General features: G+C 40.4%; 1 pseudogene; it reads left to right on the plus strand.

The window, feature by feature from the left end:
* Nucleotides 1–219: 219 nt before the first annotated feature.
* LOC122080262 lies at nucleotides 220–7,576 on the plus strand (annotated as a pseudogene).
* The last annotated feature ends 308 nt before the right edge of the window (nucleotides 7,577–7,884 follow it).

Here is a 7,884-nt window from a genome sequence, read left to right on the forward strand (position 1 = left end):
TAGATGTGGGAAAGTCACAGTTCCCCACCCCTCTGGCGTGGGCGATAACTGTTACAGAGACCTAAACTATGAGGTATTCTGCGACGACGACACTAATGGCCCTCTAGGACTGTATAATTACATCGGGGATCTCCTAGATATTTCTGTAAGAGGCCAACTACGCACGTTGTCCCTTATAAGTAGTGATTGCTACGACTCACGGGGAAAATCGATGAATGACTCCGTCGCATTTTTTTCCTTGGCTACCAGCAACACTGCTTTCTCGATCTCTGACACAGACAACAAATTCATAGCGACAGGTTGTGACACTAGGGCAGAAGTCATTAGCACTAGTGATCAACAGTACACAAGTGGATGTAGCATGTTATCTAACATCAAGAAGGAGTTGATGAATGGTTCCTGCACAGGCATCGGCTGTTGCCAAACCTCCATTCCAAAGAGGTGCTACGACTTCGCAATAACTCTTTCGAGCTACCATAACCACACCATGGTTTATAATTTCAATCCTTGCAGCTACACTTTCATCGTTGACCACAACTGGTACAACTTCTCCGTATCCCATCTCTTGAATTTCACCACAAATTTCGATGACACAGGTGATCTGAAAGTCCCTCTCGTTGTGGATTGGCCAAAAGAGCACAAAAATGGATCTTGTGAAGAGGGTAAGAAAAATCTAGAAACTTACGCGTGCGGCAAAAACAGCCTCTGCCGTATCTCCAAGAATGGTCTTGGGTACAGCTGCGACTGTTCTCAAGGTTACCATGGAAACCCTTACCTTCCAGATGGATGCCAAGGTAATCTTGAAATGGAAACCTTACAGGTGATCAGATGATGATCCCTTATTTTTATCACCACTCTATTGTTTCTATTTGTTGCAGATATAAATGAATGTGCGGATCCAAATGCTAATCCTTGCAACTGGACTTGCACCAATCTACCTGGGAGTTATTCTTGCGCTTGCCCACTTGGTTATCATGGAGATGGAAAGAAAAGTGGAAGTGGCTGCATCCCTTATACAAAGCATCCCTCCTTCACACGGGTCATTGTAGGTAATCCTCGTTATCATTTGTTATAATTCTATCAAAAATCTCATATAGAAGCTCAAGATTCGAAATTTGAAATTTCTTAACTTCTTTAACGTTATTGGCTTGTGCAGTTTCGTCTGTTCTAGGAGGTATGGGTCTGCATTTCTATTCTTTGGTTCCTTGTGGTTGCATGAGGTATTGAAGGAAAAAAGGAAAAATAAACTCAAACAAGAGTTCTTCGAACGGAATGGTGGCTTGTTACTACAACAACAGATTTCTTCAGAGCAAGGTGATTCCAAGGCAACAGAAATATTTACTGATGATGAATTGCGAAAGGCAACTGACAACTATAATGAGAATCGAATTCTTGGTCAAGGAGGGCAAGGTACTGTATATAAAGGTCTGCTTTCAGATGGAAGAATTGTAGCAATCAAGAAATCTAAAGGGGCTCATGATCATGTCCGAATCGACAAGTTCATTAATGAGCTTGTAATTCTTTCCCAAATCAACCACATGAATGTGGTTAAATTATTTGGATGTTGTTTGGAGACTGAAGTTCCTCTACTAGTTTACGAGTTCATATCCAATGGAACTATGTTCTGTAGAAACGCAACCCCAAAACGATGCAGAAGATAATGGAAAAACAAAACAAACAATGCACACGGATTTTACGAGGTTCGGCAAGGTTGCCTACGTCCCCGGTGATATGAGATCCTGCTTCACTATCAATGGAGAGTAGGGTTACAGTGCTCGTCCTCACACCTCTCAGTATTGCTTGCATTACAGAGAAAGAAACCCTTGTTACAAATATATAGCGAAAAAAAAAACCCTAATCCGTATTAAACTACAATTGCCACCCTAATCCGGATTAAACTACAATTGCCACTCTAATTCGGATTAAACTACAACTGAATACAAGACATCATACACCAACAATCTCCACCTTGGCTTGAATTCTGTCGAGCCTCCTGTAAAGATAACTTGTAGACGTCTTCATCATTGTACCTCATTAGAGGCACAAACCCGCACCTGTTTGGTGCGTCCCTCATCTTCAACAATGAGTAATATTAATCAAGTCCAAACAGGACTCGAACTTCTCTGTAGTAACTGGCTTTGTAAGCATATCTGCAGGATTGAGATCTGTATGAATTTTTCTCAAGTGAATACTGCCTTCTGACACAAGCTCCCTGATTTTGTGAAATCTCACATCAATATGCTTTGTCCTTGCATGAAATACCTGATTCTTTGCAAGATGTATGGCACTCTGACTGTCACAATGTAACACTGTACCTCCTTGCTCCAACCCCAACTCACGAACCAGTCCAGCCAACCAGACTCCTTCCTTGGCAACCTCAACTGCTGCCATGTACTCTGCCTCTGTAGTGGACAATGCAATTGTAGACTGAAGCATCGCCCTCCATGATATAGGTCCACCAGCCAATGTAAACACATACCCTGTAGTAGACCTCCTCTTATCTAAATCACTAGCATAGTCAGAATCAACATAACTTGCCAATTCTGTAGAACTTCCCTTGCCACTGAACATAACACCTATATCTTTAGTCTTGCTCAAATATCTGAAGATCCACTTAATTGCATTCCAATGCTCATTCCCTGGATTACTCATGTATCTGCTAACAACACTGACTGCATGAGACAAATCCGGCCTGCTACAAACCATAGTATACATGAGACTCCCAACTGCGCTAGCATAAGGGACTTGAGACATCTGCTCCACCTCCTCATGTGTTATAGGGTATTCCCTTTCAGATAACTTGAAGTGGCCAGCTAACGGAGTGCTAACTGGCTTGGCCTTTTCCATATTGAAACGCTCTAGCACCTTTTCAATATACCTCTTCTGAGTTACCCAAAGTTACCTGCATTTCTATCTCTAAGGATTTCCATGCCAAGAATCTTCTTAGCGGCACCAAGATCTTTCATCTCAAATTCAGCACTTAACAAAGACTTCAAAGAGACTATATCATGTTTGTTCTTTGCAGCAATGAGCATGTCTTTTTTTTCGCTAAAATTTCATTGTATTAAAAGAAGGGGAAAAAGAATATACGAAGACAATAACACATTTGGAATCTGGAAAATTCTACTCCACCTTCGGCATTGCCATCAGCAGAGAAAGAACTCACACCAGAAACCAAATCACAAAAATTGGAAATAAAAAACAAAATACATTAAAAGAAGCGGTATCTAGGCCGAGATTGACCATCCACTTCCAACTCTATAGCAATCAATAACCATGAACCATTTGGCCATTAAATCCCTTGCAGCAATGAGCATGTCATCAACATAAAGCATCAACAAAATAATGGAATTATCACTTGACACTTTATAATAAACACAACTATCATACTCACTTCTTGTGTAGCCAATCTTCATCATGTGGGAATCAAAGCGCTTGTACCACTGCCTAGGAGATTGCTTAAGGCCATAAAGCGACCTCTTAAGCAGACAAACATGGCCTTCCTTTCCCTGCACCTTGAAACCTTCAGGCTGCTCCATGTAAATCTGTTCCTCCAAGTCACCATGAAGAAATGCAGTTTTCACATCAAGTTGTTCAAGCTCTAAATCATACATGGCCACCAAAGCAAGTAGTACCCTGATCGAAGTGTGTTTCACCACTGGAGAGAATATTTCATTGTAGTCTATCCCCTCCTTCTGTGCATAGCCTTTGGCTACAAGTCTGGCCTTATACCTTTCACGCTCCTTCTCAGATGCTACCTCTTTCTTACGAAAGACCCATTTACACCCAATGATTTTTCTTCCCTTGGGTTTTTCCACAATCTCCCAAGTCTTGTTCTTCTGTAGAGATTCCATTTCCTCCATCATAGCTGTCATCCATTTATCATGCTGTGCATCACTCAAAGCATCATGGTAGGAAGATGGATCACCTGTACCTACAGTGAGGGCATAGGCAACCATATCCTCAAACCCGTATCTCATAGGTGCTTTGTGAGTACGCTTCCCTTTACCCTTTGCCACAGTATAGGGAACTTCTACTGCTTCATGTTGTCCTGGTAAGTCACTTGATGACTCATTCTCTCCTGTTGTTTCTAACTCACCTAACTCCATCTGCACAGTAGAACCTTCTTTATTTTCACCAACTGCTTGTGAATTGTAATTTGACTTTACTACATGAGACTCATCAAACACAACGTCTCTGTTAACCACAACCTTCTGTGAACTTGGATCCCACAACTTGAATCCCTTTACACCTTTCTTAAAACCAAGAAAGATACATTGCTTAGACTTTGAGTCTAACTTGGAACGCTGCTCACTCTCAACATGCGCATAGGCTGGACAACCAAATATTTTTAGAATAGAATAATCTACTGGTTTTCCTGTCCATACCTCTTCAGGAATTTTACAATCAATCGCCTTTGATGGAGACCTATTTATGAGGAAACATGCCATGTTCACTACTTCTGCCCAAAATCTCTTGCTCAACCCTGCATTCAGCCTCATACTCCGAGCTCTTTCTAGAAGTTTTCTGTTCATCCTTTCAGCTACACCATTTTGTTGTGGTGTCTTTGGAACCGTGAAGTGACGTGTAATCCCTTCAGCTTTGCACAATTCTAGAAACGGCTTGTATGTGTACTCTCCTCCATTATCTGTTCTCAAGTATTTAATTTTCTTTCCTGTCTTCCTTTCTACCTCAGCCTTCCATTCCTTAAATTCAGTGAACACCTCACTTTTATGCTTCATGAAGTAGATCCAAACTTTCCTTAAGTAATCATCAACAAAGGTCACGAAGTATTCTGCCCCACCTTTAGATTTTGTTGTTGAAGGACCCCATACATCGCTGTGTACATAATCAAGCACTCCTTTACTCTTATGTTTTGCAGTTTTGAAGCTAACCTTGCACTGTTTTCCGAACACACAATACTTGCAAAAGTTCAGTTTACAAGTTTTTACTCCCTTCAACATTTTTCTTTTATGAAGCTCCATCAATCCTCTTTCTCCCATATGCCCTAACCGCATATGCCACAGATAGGTATCATCTGTATCAAATACTACATCTGTAGTCACAGATGCTCGACCTATAATTGTGCTCCCTATGAGTCTGTATAGGTTTCCTGTTAGCTGTCCCTTCATGACAACCATTACACCCTTAATAACTTTGAGAACTCCACCTTCTGCTATATACTTGCAGCCATTTGAGTCAAGTGCCCCCAAAGATATTAAGTTTTTCCTTAATTCTGGTACATGTCTCACATCTGCTAAGGTTCTTACTATCCCATCAAACATCTTGATTTTGATAGTGCCTATCCCAATGGTCTTGCATACGGCATCATTCCCCATTAGGACAGACCCACCATTATATGGTTGATATGTATCAAACCAATCCTTATGTGGACACATGTGATATGAACATCCAGAATCTAAAATCCAAGAATCAGAAGGTTGATTCTTACCTGATGATATAGAGAGTACATCTCCATCATCTCCATCTGAACTGTCAGCCACGCTAGCTTCCTCAGATGCCTTATCTACACCTTTCTTCTTTAAGTCTGCCTTCCTCTTCAAGCACTCTCTCTTCAGATGACCTTCCTTCTTGCAATAGTAACAAGAGACCTTGGTCTTTGCCCCTTTTGATTTCGATCGACTCTTCCCAAATCCCTTCTGATTTGATCTCCCTCTTTCTATCTCCTTGTCACCTCTGAAAAGACCTTCTCCTTGAGATTTCGTACTACTGGCCTTCTTCCTTGTATCATTGGACATGAGGGCAGCTGTGACTTCATCCATCTCAAGGGTCTCCTTCCCGTACAAGAGAGTCGTTACTAGGTGATCATATGATTCTGGGAGTGACGACAGCAACAGTAACGCCTTGTCTTCATCCTCGATCTTAACCTCCAGGTTTGTAAGTTTACTTACGATCTGATTGAACATGTTAAGATGCTCTAATAGATCCGTACCTTCCTCCATCTGTAGAGAATACAATTACTTCTTCACGAACAACTTGTTCGTTAAGGATTTCGTCATGTAGATGCTTTCAAGTTTCACCCATTACTGCGGTGCAGATTCGATACCCACAGCATATTGGAGGGCATCATCAGAAAGATTTAATCGAATAGCACTTACCGCCTTTTCCTCCATCTCTTCCCAATCTTCGTCAGTAATTTTTGCAGGTTTCTTTGACTTCCCCAACAATGTTTTTGCCAAACCTTGCTGTATCAGAAGATCCTTCATCCTTTGACTCCAGAGGGTGAAATTGTTCTTCCTATTAAACCTCTCGATGTCATACTTGACATTCGATCCCTTCCCTGCCATCGTGATAGTAAACCCTAGAAACCGAAAACCTAGAGCTCTGATACCAATTTGTAGAAACGCAACCCTAAAACGATGCAGAAGATAATGGAAAAACAAAACAAACAATGCACACGGATTTTACGAGGTTCGGCAAGGTTGCCTACGTCCCCGGTAAGATGAGATCCTGCTTCACTATCAATGGAGAATAGGGTTACAACGCTTGTCCTCACACCTCTCAGTATTGCTTGCATTACAGAGAAAGAAATCCTCGCTACAAATATATAGCGAAAAAAAAACCCTAATCCGTATTAAACTACAATTGCCACCCTAATCCGGATTAAACTACAATTGCCACTCTAATTCGCATTAAACTACAACTGAATACAAGACATCATACACCAACATGTTCAGCCTCCTCCATGATAAAAGTGGTGATGCATTCTCCTTAACCTGGGAATACCGCTTCAGAATTGCTAAAGAAGTTGCAGAAGCACTTGTCTACTTGCACTCGGCAATTTCTATACCTATCTATCGTAGAGATATCAAGTCTACCAACATACTCTTAGATGATAGATATAGAGCCAAAGTGGCAGACTTTGGGATTTCAAGGTCAATTCCAATTGATAAATCTCACTTAACTACTTCAGTTGAAGGGACATTTGGGTATTTTGATCCGGAGTATTACCAATCAAGCCAATTCACTGATAAAAGTGATGTTTATAGCTTTTGAGTGCTACTTGTGGAGCTATTAACCGGGGAAAAACCAATTTATTCAACTACATCAGAAGAGAAGAGAAGTCTAGTTTCCCTTTTTATTTGTTCAATGGAGGAGGATAGACTCTTTGAGGTACTTGATGCTCAAGTGGTAGAAGAGGCTAAATATGAGGAACTTGAAGGCAATTGCTGTACTTGCAAATAGATGCATGAACATGAATGGCAAGAAAAGGCCCACAATGAAAGAAGTTGCAACCGAGCTTGAGAGACTGAGAGCTTCTCCATCAGAGAATTTGCTAGATCAAGAAATTAAACAAGAGGACGATTGCATTATAACCAAACCAATAGGCCTATGGGATACTAGTTCAGCTTCAACTATAGCTAAGACCATGGAGAACTGTGCTACGATTTCATTAGCTGATCAGCCATTACCATCCATTACCTTTTAATTCATAATCTTAGTTTTTATCTCTTGAACAAGATTTGGTAACCTTTGTGCCATGAATATAAATAAATTTGTGCAATGTAATTTGTGACTATAAATGTTTTCAGATATGTAAATCATGTTGCGTTTACGTTCTTCTTCCCTTGTTATCTCTTATAATACTTATTTCTTGTTCTTATTTATAACAGTTACAATAGACAAGTAGTTGTATAACAAAATCTAGATTTTTTGCAAAATTCAAGAGCGTAATCAATAGGGTGGCTATTTAAAATCTCAAGAAATCGGTTACTTAAAATTGTGGCAAGTCAAGTACTAAAACAAGTAAGATAGTTACCAAAATTGTTGAGCGATAAGGATATGAGGTTTGCACCACTTAAATGATTCTGGTAAGATATTTACTCCTACGTAGCCCTACTCGTATGGCTATGAAGTTAGATG

The sequence above is a fragment of the Macadamia integrifolia genome, chromosome 5, assembly GCF_013358625.1.
Source record: "Macadamia integrifolia cultivar HAES 741 chromosome 5, SCU_Mint_v3, whole genome shotgun sequence".
NCBI classification, from domain to species: domain Eukaryota; kingdom Viridiplantae; phylum Streptophyta; class Magnoliopsida; order Proteales; family Proteaceae; genus Macadamia; species Macadamia integrifolia.